The 15,471-nt window shown below is 30.7% G+C and overlaps 1 pseudogene; it reads right to left on the bottom strand.

Moving 5' to 3' along the window:
• LOC102604960 ((E,E)-germacrene B synthase-like) overlaps positions 1 to 2,927 on the bottom strand; it is a 6,798-nt pseudogene extending 3,871 nt beyond the window's left edge.
• Between the last annotated feature and the right edge of the window lie 12,544 nt (positions 2,928 to 15,471).

Genomic DNA, 15,471 nt, shown 5'->3' with positions numbered 1-15,471 from the left:
CCCCCCCCCCCCCCCCCCCCACACACACACACAATCCCCTACTACATGTCATATTTCACTTCTTAAATGTCAATTTGACTAATCTTAAGAGTTAAAGTGAATCATATTAATTTAATATTTTAAAATTATAATTTAAATATTCAAAAACCTATAAAAAAAAAAAAAGTACTTCAAGTTATCATTTTCCTCATATTTATATGGTCAAAAAATATATCTCAAAATGTTGATAAAAAATTAATATAATTTGACTCTCGAAAAATAAAACATGACAAATATTATGAAACGAAGGGAGTATTTTTTTTCATCAACCGGCCAAAACTTGCCCTTGAGAAGTTATACTTACTTCATGTCCAATAATATCATCCATTGCTCTACAAATCATTGAGGATTCTCTTACAGTCAAAGGCTCATTCATTAACCATTCATAAGTTTGTTTGGGTATAAATTCCTCCATACCAACCAAGGAAGAAGTTGTTGCCATAAGACAGCCAGAGCTTACAAGTGCATTCTCCAAGTGCTCTTCACATTTTGGAATATAGCCAGCATCTAACCATTGGGCTTCCTTAAATTAGGCACTCACCAACTTCATCTAAAAAGAATTAATTAGAAGTAATGTTAGCTAGATAATAATTAAGTCCCAAAAGTATTCATTATTTTTTGAATTATACATAGGGGAGGGGAATGGGGAGTGGTTAAAGGAAATTCATTATAACGTGGGCAAATCAAGTTGAAAATTCAGACAGTCATCCAATTGGACTACTAAAATTCAGCATATTTCTTAACTAACATATATTTGTGGTTGGTTAATCAATAATATTACCTCATGTTTTGCATAGTATAAACGGTCTGATTTACATTCTTTGGCAAATACTTGTTCCATTTCACTATAAACGTCTAGAAGGCCTTCATAAGCAGGTCTCAAATATGGCGCTTGAATCAATTGCACTGATATCCCATCTAAAAATTACAAATAATTGATTTAATTTATGTCTTGTACATTAATTTCACAATAACAACATAAATACATGCTTAATTTTTCATACTCATTAATGAGGGATTGTAAAAGAAAGTTAATTTACATATAAAGTTTTTGTTTTATACCTTTGGATTGCATTGGTGAAAGGTGCAAGTTCATCGAGTGTTCCATAAGCATCATATGTATCATCAATGATAGAGCTCATCTTTAGTAATTTAGTCATCATTGTTCTAGCACAATTATATTTAGGCTCAAAATACATTCCTAGTATCCAAAAATAACACTCAACCAGTCTGTCTCTTACATAGGACAATTTGTTTGCAAAATCCAAATCTTTCCACCTATATCATAAGATCGTGGATTTAAATAATATATAATTGTATCATATATGAAGGAAGTACATACATAGATCAAATTATATAGATATCTTTATACCTTGTAAACTCACTAAGCTCTCTTTGGTGCATGTTTTGTAGCATGTTGAAATCCAATTTTGCAAATTTCAAAAGCAAATTGTCACGTGCATCATTGTTTTCGTAAATGGATATGTATTTCCTAGCTCCCATTCTTGTTGCAGTCTTATGAATAGGGTGGCTTAAGGTTTTCAGTAATTTGAAGCTTAAGCGAGTCATTGCTCCAGTTGGAGAGCATGGATTCGAGATAAGTGGTAGTAAAGGTAAGAGCTTCTTCAAGAATTTCCTCCCCACGCACTCTCAGATGTACTGCTTCATGTAGACTCAATAATCCTTGAACATCACTAGTAAGGTTTTCTTTGAATTTTCCATCATGATCTATGAATTTCTTGAAGACATCTGCGGATTAATTAATATCGTCTTTTGTTGTTAGAAGATAGAAAGAAATTTAATTTGTTACAAGTCGTAACTAGACATAAACCTTAATTCGTAAGAGTTTTTTGCTGCCAATTTTTTTTTACTCTGGTACTCTTTCTGTTTCAATTTATGTGATATACTCCCTCTGTCCAATAATAGTTGTCAACTATTGACTTGGCACACGCCTTAAAAAAACTATAAATAGAAGGGTAATTTTACTATATCACCCTTTGAATATAATAAATACAATGTCTTGAAAAATGTAATAGGGAAATGATTGTAATTAATGATAAGGAAGCAAATGTAAAATTATCCATTAATTTCATAAAGTAGATAAGTATTGTTGGACATCCCAAAATAGTATAATGGATAACTATTATTGGACGGAGCGAGTAATTTTATTCGGCACAAAATTTAAAAAATTTGGCACAAAATTTAAAAAAGAAATGAATATTTGAAAAACGTGTACATGTGATAGCATTTGTGTGGCATAATATTTAATTTGTATTGTTATAAAAACTTAAATGCAAATTGTTATTCAACATACAATAACATTATATACCAAGCTAATCGGAAATTGATTTTTATTGTGACTTAACAAATGCAAGGACAGAGCATGTTTACCAGAAGAGATGTAATGTCCTTGTTGCCTTAGCAGTCGAAAACGAAGAGAAACAACGTGAAGGTTGTCATCATTCTGTTGGAGACGCATCAAAAATGTTTTGAATGGATGTTTCAATTTCATTATGAAAATGATATGCCATTCTCAGTCGTTGAATTGTGTCTATCAACACAAGTTTCCACCAACATTTTCCTGAATATCTCTTTTAACTCATCAACTTCAACCTTTTCTTGGCTACATATTTCCTGCAGGACATCCAAAATCAGTAAATGTCTTGCAGCATACTAAAAAAAGGTATTTCTCTAATACTTGTTTAGACAACAATTAAAATAGTAAGTATAACATGCAAAATTAATTAGCAACAATATAATAAGGAGATTTAAAGAAATAGTATGTGTTAACTCACAGGAGTATAAGAAAGGAAATGATATCCCCAAACAGTTGAGTGAAAATTAGCTAAGTGACGAGACTTATTATTATTAGGAGAAGTAGTAGCCATTGATTCACTCTACTCTTTTTTTCTTATCGAGATTTGTGGCTAATAGGATCACCCATTTATAATGTACGTACTAGTTACTATCACTTATTCTAGTACATTATATATATCAATCAATGCTTAGAGTCATCTGTCTTTATCTTTTAAATGACATGATATAAACATTGTAAAAAATTGCATAGATATTACTCAAAAAATATATGAATTAGTGAATAAGAATTTAAAGAAAAAATAGTGCATTCTTAAACTTGATGAACTATTATTATTTATGTTGTTTCGAAGAAATTTTCATTAGAATGATATTAAAGAGGAGATTTTTTTTTTTATTGAAATTGAAAAGGATGGTTAATTATGCAACAATAACAATAACATATCTGGTATCATCTCATATAAGTGGGATTTAAGAAGGATAGGGTGTATGCATACCTTATTCGTATCTTTGTCTAATAGAGAGGATGTTTACGATAGATCCTCAGATCAAGAAATCGTTCTTCGGAACATGATTTGAAAGTATTGTAACAGTAAAAAGAAATGATGAAAATTATATTGAAGAAACAAAAATATGTCGACAGTAAAAATATTAGAAATAATCAAAGTAAAAGAAATAACAATAGTTATAAAATTAAAGAAAAAGTAAATGCTAGCATAATACTAACAGTAATGGTAAGGGGATATAGGGGCTCGAGATTAGAACCTTACTCTACCACTTGGAAGAAATAAAGCATTTGACTATATAATAACAGTATACCCTAATCATCGATTTCCATACTCTCCTATCTAATGCATGTCATATCAGCAATGAGATATAGTTGTGTTATATCCCATCTAATTGCCTTTTTCTAATGAGATGTAGTTGTGTTACGAGACTCATTAGGAAAAGTAGCAGCCATTGCTTCACTTTACTCTTTTTTTCTTATCGAGATTTGTGGCTTTAAATTAAGTTGTGCTAATAGGATTACCTATTTATAATGTACCTAGCTAGTCCATTGAATTAAATTTTAAGGATTCAATTAATTGGTTATTGCTTGCTTAATTTCCATTTATTCTACATCAATCATTATAGTAAAGACCTATTATATATAATTATCTTTTAAAAGATCTATTGTGCAGACTTTTTTTACATTAATGTAGTGTAGACATGATTTTTAACCCTTCTTAGTTTATACACTATTTTAGCGTTAAATGTTTCTTTTGTAGGCTTAATCTTGATATATTTTAGTTTTATTTCATTTTTGACAATTTTACTTATGAAAAACGAAAATTACAAACAAGAAGAGGGTATATTTTAGAATATCAAATTTGTTTCGTTTTCAAAATAAAGAGAAAATTTTATTTAAAAAATGTTTTCCTCTTTTAGCATACTTTATGCATATACTTCAATTCGACAAATAGCAAGTACCTTCTATGAGGAAAAAATATGAAAAGTGTACTTTTTTTGTAAACTAAAAACAAAATTGTTTTTTTGATAGGGAAGGAGATTGTATAGGCTACTCCTTCCCACTCTTTTTTGTGAAGCTTTTTTATGATGTAATCTGCTGGTTAGGGGTATGATCCATGTCCCTCTCTAACATATGTAACTTTTTGGATTAATCGACATGATAGGGGTCAAGCCTAACCCCCCACACCAAAGGAATCACAACCCGAGGACCGAGGTGATGGCTTGATAAAAAAAAATGCATATACATTCTGAGAAAGCTATTGCTCAACTACAAGTTAATTTTTGTAAAAGATTGGGCATGTCCAATCTTGAAACTTTTGAAGAGAATAGGCATTCCATACCTGTTGTGTTTTGTTATTGATTACTAATATACGAGGTAGGGATCCTCCATCTTGAAGGTGGATTTAAGGTTAAACTTTTTTTTTAATAAATAAGCTTGTATTTTCTAGCGCTAACTTAATTTTCATAGGTCTATATTTATGTAGCTAATATTCTTATCATTCTATTTAGATTTTTATTATCTTTAAAATGAAAATAAAATAAAAGATCTTTTTTTTTTGAAAAATATAAAAGATGAGCCAACCAAAAGTCACCCTTGACAATTCCTCCTAACAAATTTCCACATGACATTTTCCTCAGCAGGTAGATTCATGTCTGTTTGCAACAAATTTTAAACATATGGAAAATAAATTAACCGTACAAATAAAATCTGAAGAAACATGAATATTTTATTGATAATAGTGTGGATATAATTATGTTCCTCCCTTGATTCTCCTCTCATAAGATTTTATCCATGATTCGAGGGCCGTTTGTGGCGTATTTCTCAAATTAGGATGATTTGAACTTGATCTACATAATTTTGAAGGGCCGTTAGTAGCGTATTTCTCAAAGTAAGATGATTTGGACTTGATCTACATAATTTGAGAGTCGTTAGTGACGTGTTTCTCAAACTGGGATAATTTGGACTTTATCTACATAATTTGAGGGACGTTAGTGGCGTATTTCTCAAACTAAGATGATTTGGACTTGATCTACATAATTTGAGGGCCATTAGTGGCGTATTTCTCGAATTAAGATGATTTAGATTTGATATGTTTATGAATATTCCATGATTTTGTGGAATATTTGGGATATTCAAGATCTTTAAAAATACCCAAGAGTTTATGACATATTTTGAGATGCCTTTTAAGGGAATTTACCATTTATATAGGCATGAACTAGGGTTTAGGGTTGAGTAGCCTCCCCAAGAATTTTAATTGAAACTGAACACCTTCTAGAGTCCCAATTTGAATTGAATACGTCTTGTACAGTCTCACAAAATTTCAATGTCTACAATGCCCCTGATTCAAGGCTTGTCGGAGTGTAGACTCGGTGAAACTCAAAGACGAGGCTTGAAGTACTCATTCTTCCACCTTTGCAGGTTCAGATTTTCAGATTTGATTTATGAGAGAAGAGATGAAGGGCAGATTTGGTCTCACTGGGCGTGCCAATTTGTTTGCAACAAATTTTAAACATATGGAAATTTAATCAACCACACAAATAAAATCTGAAGAAACATGAATATTTTATTGATAATAGTGTGGATACAATTCTGTTCCTCCCTTGATTCTCCTCTCATAAGATTTATCCATGATTCGAGGGCCGTTTGTGACGTATTTCTCAAATTAGGATGATTTGGACTTGATCTACATAATTTGAGGGTCGTTAGTGACATGTTTCTCAAACTAGGATGATTTGGACTTGATCTACATAATTTGAGGGACGTTAGTGGCGTATTTCTCAAACTAAGATGATTTGGACTTTATCTACATAATTTGAGGGACGTTAGTGGCGTACTTATCGAATTAAGATGATTTAGATTTGATATATTTATGAATATTCCATGATTTTGTGGAATATTTGAGATATTCGAGATCTTTAAAAATACCCAAGAGTTTATGGGATATTTGAGATGCCTTTTAAGGGAATTTACCATTTATATAGGCATGAACTAGGGTTTAGGGTTGAGTAGCATCCAAGAATTTTAATTGAAACTGAATACCTTCTAGAGTCCCAATTCGACTTGAACACGTCTTGTAGAGTCTTACAAATTTTCAATGTCTAAAATGTTCTCTCGTTCAACCTACATGAAATTAATAGATTTCAATATTTTTCGTTAATTGTAGCGTCTATAACAAGGACCGGGACCAACATTACGAGACAAATAATTAGGGTGGGCCTAACTCTAATTTTATGTAAAGATGGATATTTGGCCTAACTAACCACAAAAACTATTAGGAGAGAATTATCCAATTGGTTCATAGCTTACTACTTTCCCATTATACACATATACTTTTAAAATTAATTTTTTTACTTATCTAATGAACATAAAAAATAAACGAGAGACCTACTTATATTTTTAAAAATATCTTCCAAAAAAATGTTTTTCATAAAATTTATTTCTTTTATACTGAACACCCCCTAAGTGGAAATGATCAATCAAGTAGTAATATTTTTAAAAGGAAATGATTCTCAAATTGTGAAAGAGAAATGAATAAGAGTACGTGTTTTTGTTTTGTTTTTTTTCTTCTTTAGTTTTTGACAACTCAACAAGACATTTTGGATCTCTTTAATTTGGTGTATTATCAAAACTTTAATTGGACAGAAAGAAATAAAATTTTAGAACCACACGATTCTCTATAATCACATATAAATAATCTGAGTTGATATTGCTTTTTATTTATTTTAATTAATGCAATAATAATAATAATATCAATATGCGTGTTGTTTACGTATGATAAGAGACTAGACGACTGTGTATGCACAAAAGTAGAATTAGAGTTTAGAATTTTTGAGTTCAAACTTACTACCGAACTTATAGTCATCACAATTATTGAATTTACAAATAAATATTTTTATATATATTAATAAAATATTTAATATAAATATAAAATTTAAATAAAAAATATTAAATTCATTCAAATCTTTTACTCTCTTCACTCCTCTCATGTGTATGTGGTAGATTTGTATGGCCGATATAACTATCTTTTTCAACGTGTTTAATGCTTGCAACTCCATAATCTTAATTATTATTTAATGGGGGGAGAACCTCAATGTGAACTTATACAAGAAGACAGAAGTACCTTTGTTTTGTAGTTTGATAATCATGCACATGTTTTATAGTACTTTCAATTTTTGACAACTCAACGAAATATTTTAGATCTCCTTAATTTGTTGTATTATCTCTAACTTTAGTTGGATCCATGTAATAAAAATTTAAAACCACACATTCGTATATTCTCTAATATCACACGTAAATAACCTCAATTGATATTATTATTCATTATTTAAATAAATTAATAATAATTTCAATACATGACGTTTACCTGTGATAAGAGACTAAACAAATGTGTATGTGGAGAAACTCAACTAGAATTTAGAACTTTTTTAGTTCAAACTTACCATCAAACTTATAATCATACATATATTTAATAAACATCCTAATACAAATACATAATAAAAATAAAAATTATTGAGTCCGTCTAAATTTGAAGAGCTATATTTGTCAATATGTTTAACGTATACAACTCTATAATCTTAGTACAATGCATTTAGATCTGACGCTTATGGGACAACTCTTTTAGAATGTTTTACCCTAAAAGAGGAGCAAATGAGACCGAGAATTTTTTTTTAATTACAACCCCTTTATATAAATTCTAAATAGTTGTCAAACCTATAAAGTTACGAACTTCATAATATTATGAGGGATAATTTTCCAACCTTACAAGTAGGGGTGTATAAAACCGAACCGAAAATCGAATCAAATCGCAAATCGAGTCAAACCGAGAAAAAAAACCCGACTAGTGGTTGGTTTGACTTGGTTTGGTATTGAAAAAAAAAATCCGACTATTTTTGGTTTGGTTTGGTTTTAACTAAAACAAACCAACCCGACATTATATATATAATTTTAAAATTTTATTTTATACATAAAAATATTTACTTTGATATAATTTTTAAATATTTCTTATACTTTTTCATAGTTTTTATCTTTTAATATATTATTTCAAGTTTGAAACTTAGAATTCTGAATGGTTCAATAAAGATTATAATCCACAGAATTACGATAAAGCTTAAAGCAAAAAAAATAATCAATTCAACACTAAGAATGACAATAATATTGAATATTTGTTCTTTGGTTTTACATTGGTTTAGACAATTAAAATACATAATCTAATTTTAATTTTCTTTAATATTTAGTCATGTAACTAATACTTATTAAACTTATTTTAGTATGATTTAGTACTTTTAAATTATGATCATTTTCATTATGACTTGTTAATTTGCAATATTTGTTTTACGCGATTTCATTATTATTATTTTTGTTGGATATTTTAGTGTCATTAATCATATCATATTGTGTTATATTTTTAAGAAACATCTTAGATAGTTGTATTTTGGTAGGACTAAAGAAATATTTGAAGTACAAGTAAATTATATGTTTGTATGAATACTTTACCAGAAAACCCGAAAATCTGAAAATCCCGAAAAAACCCGAGGTTGAAAAACCCGAGTTTTATTGGTTTGGTTTGATTTATAGATTTAAAAATCCGACACAAATGATTTGGTTTGATATTTGAAAAACCCGAACCAACCCGGTCATGTACACCCCTACATAATTAAAATTCACAGAAATCGAGACACAAAGCAACAGAAGATATAAGAGGCCGACATTTCCTTCTATTAACCACTCAAGAATTTGAAGTGCCTGTCGACATGTTTTTCGGACACTTTGAAGTGTTGCTAAATGACCACAATTATGTGGCCCAAAAATGACCACAAGTATAAAAGGGAAAAAAACACTTTTGGTAGACGGTTAAGTTTTATTGATAAATTCATATAAAATTTGAAATTTTTTAAATTTATGATATGTTGATCAAGTTGAATTGTTGATTAATAAAGTCGAATTAATATTTTAAGTCAAAATTATATAATTTAAATAAAGTCCAAATTATATTTGGGCAAATCTATTAAGTTGACAAGACGAGCCCAACTCACATTCTTCAAGCCCAAGGTCCTCTAAATTACTTGGACCAAAATAAGCTAAAACCCTAACTCACGCCTATATAAAGGGGTTTTCATAAGATCAGAACACACATAAAACTACATAGATAATCATTGCGCTTCAGTGGTGATCCACAAGTCTTTCGCATACAAAGAAGTCTTTGCTCCAAGTGATGAGTCGCAAGTATTTCATCAAGTCAAGAACAATTGTGAAGAGAAGAATCAAGGATTACATATCTTTTTCACACGGATCTGGACTCGAAACCTACACAATGTAGTAGCTAGGAGTGAGTACCAAACAACACGATACTCAACAAATAAACCACTAAAACAAGGTAAAACTAGCTAGAAAACGAGAAACTCCTTTCACCCCCAACCAAACCCCCAAAACTACAACCTGGATAAAAGCAACACAACCTAATTAACAATCTACGGTAAATAGCTCACAAGGTTCTATAGTCTCACATCAATAGTTACACATCATCAAATCACAAGTATCAAGTCATCAATCATAAGTAATACGATTATCGAGCACAACAATCAAGTATACCAAATACAAGTATCAAGATTATCATGCATATATAATTAACAATCGGCACTCATGGGGAATACTCATAACCCAAGTACTTATTGGCAATGACCTCAGCATCACAATACTCACCGGCATCAATAACACTCGTCGAAAATAACCTCGATATCAATAACATTCATCGGTAATGACCTTGACATCAATAATACTCCTCGACAATGACCTCAACATCAATAACATTCGCGGGAAATACCCCAACATCAATCACAATAACATCTTATCGCAGTGTTCTAGAACCAATGCAAATAGTCTTGTTCATGCAATAATGAAGAGATGACAATTTCAAGCAATTCACATCCACACAATACTATCAAGTATCACATCAAACTCTGAATCATTATCAACACTCAAGACAATTCACAATGCAAACACCATTATCAATATGTTGCCTTTTTTTCATTAACCCTGCCTTTATCATTAAGGTTATTCAATTTGAGCAATTTAACCCATCACCTTATTTTCATTACTCGCCAACACATATAAGAAAGAGAGTTCAAGATTCCACAAGTCTTAACAAGGTTTAGAAGTTCACTTGCCTCAATTCAATTAAAAGTCAATTCAAGACTTGAGCCTTTCCTTGAACAGTATCCAAAGTCACAAAATTTAATTCAATCAAGTAATCACAATAAGATTTCAGAAATAACAACACACATGGCATACACTTTGAAAAATGAGTCAATTCAACTGTCACGATTCGAGCCTACACCTTGGACGTGGTCGGCACTCGAGAACCATTGTTGGTCCCCAAGCGAACCCTCATCCTAGCTGACTACAAGCGGAAGACTAACTCAAGCATACAAAGCTTAAAAAAACTAAATAAAATTCATGAAACTTACAAATCTTTAACTAAAAAGATTAACTCTGAACAAAAACAAATTATTCAACTCACCATAAAACAAGCAAATTAAGTCTTTAAAACATTTAACAAATTAAATGAACAAACTTCTGAAATTCTACTGACAAAGATGGAAGTCGGGACAAGACCCACGACATCCTGACAAAACTGAAAAATAAATGAAATTCTCCGGAAGCAAGGAGGCTCACCATCGCTAACTCGAACTCCATGTGGTATCAACGAAGCTCCTGTTAATGACCTTGAATACCTGTATCTGCATCATGAAGGATGCAGGCCAAATGACTCAGTACGTGGAATGTACGAGCATATAAGGGGAATTATAGCACTTAACATAAGCTTGAACTTGATAAAAAGGGAACATACTTACCTCTTTTCAAATTCACTCAACTTAACTCAACTCAAGAATAAGATACTCAACTCAAGATTTAGATACTCAACTTCAAAGATATGATACTCGACTTTGGATACTCAAGTCAATATAAAGCAACAATAACACATAGCAAATAAAATGGAAAGACTTTAAAACAGTAAGAAAATAACTCAGTGTATTGAAGAGTACAATAACAACTCAATTTATATATAATAAAATATAATATAACTCTGTGGGAGTTTCTCTAACCGACAACCACCACTATGAGCCTAAGTGGTGATACAACGTCTGGCCCACGCTGCCAAAACTGTCCTATACTTTGCCGTCATATAGGACGCCTTAACTAAGTGCATCCACTAGTCTATGCTAAAAAGCACTGAGGAGTCATCTAAAAAGTATGATCCTTTCTACACTACAAGAAAACTGTGAATTACATGGGGATTTTTCCTAGGGAAAATTTTCGCAACTATTTCATACAGATTTTCTTGCAAAAGTTTTAAATTCCTCAATATTAGAATATATTACCTACGAAATGTATATTCCCAACAAATTCCGCAGGTAAATTTGGCGCCATTTTGCGCCAAACATGAACTGGGAAAAGTAATGGTAAGTACATTATCTCTAGCTAAATCTGCAAATACATGAACCAAAAAAATATTTTAAAATCAATTTTTTGTTCCATAGGAAAATCCCTAGGTAATCCATCCTACAGATTTTACTGGAGATATTTTGGTGAAAATTTATTTCGGGATTTTATTACTTGGAAAATTATTTGGGGATTAGTTGCTGTGAAATTTGTTGGGGATTTATATTTGGGGATTTATCTAGGAATTTTATTACTTGGAAAATTATTTGGGGATTAATTGCTGTGAAATTTGCTGGGGATTTATATTTGGGGATTGACCTGGGGTTTTATTACTTGAAAAATTATTTAGGGATTAATTTGTTGCGAAATTTTCTGGGGATTTATATTTAGGGATTTGCCTAAGAATTTTATTACCTTGGAAAAATCAACAAATTACATAAAAGAACATTATAATAACATTAGTAAAAGTAATTTTAATAGGAAAATGTTAAAATCGAAGATATACCTTATTAATGTGAAGTTTAATTAACCCCTCGTTAATAGAATTATATAAAATGAAAAATAAATATATTTATTTGTATATTCAATTGATATATTATTTTTTACCAATACTAAAAATGATAAAATTTCTCTATAATATTTATTTCCCAATATATAAGTAAGTAAAATTATTAAAAGATAAATTTAAATTGTAAATACCACATATACCTAACAAGATATACTATCAATTATTGATTATAACTTCCTTCCACATTAAAGTTGTTAATATATTTATATTTTTAATTATTTATTTATAAGAACTTTGTATGTATAATTTAAATTTTGTCTACGTTCATATGCTTAGTTATGGATATTATCTTATAGAAAGTGTAAACATAAAATTTTCATGATATGTTTTGTGGTAGTGATTTATTTTAAATATATAAATAATTTTCATGTTTCATCTTTTAAGAGTTAAATCACATGAACTTTAGTCAATATTCAACATATATTTCGTTACCATATTAATATGAGATGACTTTATAGTTCTTTTTTGTGTAATTTATAAATATTAAAATTATATTATAATACTCAATTAATTTAATTAAATTTAACTTTAAAAATTAAATTCAAATTGGAGAAAAACACTAAAAATTAGTAGTAATGACATTAGTACTAGTTGTACCACATCGACGGAATACACTAAGAATTTTCCATATATAATGTTATGACTAATTAGATTATTGTGAGAATGTATCAATTAGTATAGGTTGGGCATTGGGTAGTGGTTTGGGATTAAGTAATGCATTTAATATAGGTGGAAAATTGTATTAAATACAAGTAATCAAGAAGAGGTGTATATGTGGATTATTAGATTAAATACAAGTATTCAAGAAGAAGAGGTGGTGTATATGTGTATGGGGTTTAATAAATTAAATAATTAAATAGGAGATAATAATTAATATTTGCTTACAAGAAATTTCTTAAAAATTTATTAGAATATCTTCATGCGGCTTTACTTACGGAAAAAATGGTAAGAAAATTCCTATTTTGTTAATTTTTACCAAAAAAATTTCGAACTTTAAAGTAATTTTTGCAAGAAAATTCACAAGTAATTTACATGCGAAATATAAATCCCTAGGTAAATTACTTGGGGATTTTGAAATTCGTAGGAAATAATTACCTTGGAAGGTTTTACCATCGGATTCTTTTTGGCAGGAAAATCCGCAGGAAACTAAATTTCCTGTGAATTTCCGTATACAATCCCTAGGAAAATCCCCAAGTAATACACATTTTTCTTGTAGTGCTACCCATGATGGCTACATGGTTTATGGGGGTTGAGTTATCTGAACTCGCGTCCCCATATCGGTGCTCAATACTACTCCCAAAATATACTCAGCTCATATGTTTAAAAACACAACTTTTTATGTGGTTTGAGATTATTACTCAAAATCTTTCTCTAAAAAGAGATGTTACTCAAACTGCTCAAAACTCTTTTGGAAATCTCAGTTTCCTCCTCTTTTGAATGTGAAAACATTTACTCTTGGGAATACTTAGTTCCCATATATCATTTTAAAGAAAATGAACTCGACTTTACCCTTTCTCAATTCAAGTGCTCAAGTCTTAAAACAAGTTTAGAAAAAGTTGTAAAAGACTTCTCAGAATAAAGTTCATGTCGAATTATGGACGTGAACGACTCAATTCAAGGTTTTCAATAACCATAGATAGAACTCAATACTTGGAACTCAAGAACTTCAATGATACTACTCATTTCAAGAATGCTCAACTCAGAGGGTTCATGCGGAATTATGAGCATGAACTACTAAACTCAAGGACTCAAAGATACTCCTCATCTCAAAACTGTTCGACTTATAGGGTTCATGCGAAATTATGGGCATGAACAATTCAACTCAAGGACTTCATGGGTAACATGTGATAGTCCTATGATTATAAATATAATCTCAAAGGGGATTAGGAACTCAAAACCCACGACTTAGAACTTGAAGATACTAGTCCTCTCAAAGGTACTCAACTGATGGAGTTCATGCGGAAGTTATGGGCATGGATGACTCGACTCGAGGGTCTACGTGACAATATGGAACTCGTGTATACGACTCTTCTCATTATCATACTTACTTACTCAAAATCATAACTCAAAGCGATGATGGATCTCAAAGGACTCACAATTTAACTCAAAGGCTTTCTTGAACTCTACTCTTAACTACCTCTTGAATGTGAATTATGAATTCAAGAGTTATGGTTCACGATATTGAAGGATCTCTTGATGATAAAGTAGACTCATGAATACATTCTCCTCATTCTCATACTCACTTTCTCGAGTCTTGAAACAAGTTACTAGAAGTTGTAGAAAACTCCACAAAAGGACTCAAAGGGACTTTCTTAGAATGTTCGAAAGAATTCTCAAAATTTTAACTCTTACCTCTACCTTGAATTTGATTTATGAATTCAAGGTTGTGATTTGTGATAGGAAAGATCTCGGGATATTTAGGAATGTTTTTAGATAGTTAAACATAAGAAACAATCAAGAAATCACTGTTTGGAAGCAAGTTCGCGACGCGAAGATGCATTTTAATATTTGGTCGCGAAATAACTTTTGAGGCAGAGGGGTCCGTGACCTCTCCGCGACGCAATGAAATTTTTTATGAAATGGGGAGGTAGGTCCGCGATGCGGACAAGGTTGCCAGATTCGCCCGACTTTTTCCTTCTTCGTTTTTCTAACCCCAATTCGCCTGAATTCAATTATTTTTCTCAATCCCTCTTTAGATTTAGATACCCAACACATTAACACAAGAACCTACTCATATACAACTATAAAATCGACATGATTTCATCAAGAACTCAACAATCTCATCTAAACTCAAGAACTAAAGCCAATTTCAAGAACATAATTCAAGAACATCATACTTTCAAATTTCTAGAATGAATTTAACGCTAAAATTAACATGATTGGCGTGTGGGTGAACAAACCCAACACTATTGAAGCTTACATACCTGAAAGAATCATCTTCTTGAAGATCTTGAAGGAAAATCTTGGAAGAAGAACCCTAGCCTTAGCGTTTCTTGAATTCCTTGGCGTTACAATTTTTGGAGTGGATGAAAGGGTTTGATTTAAGAAAACTGATTTTCTATCCGTTTAGGGCAATTTAGATGACTTCCTAAGGGTTTTT

The sequence above is a fragment of the Solanum tuberosum genome, unplaced genomic scaffold (assembly GCF_000226075.1).
Source record: "Solanum tuberosum cultivar DM 1-3 516 R44 unplaced genomic scaffold, SolTub_3.0 scf00873, whole genome shotgun sequence".
Taxonomy (NCBI): Eukaryota; Viridiplantae; Streptophyta; class Magnoliopsida; order Solanales; family Solanaceae; genus Solanum; species Solanum tuberosum.
The sequence above is the reverse complement of the archived record's forward strand: the minus strand, read 5'-3'. Positions and strand labels throughout refer to the sequence as shown.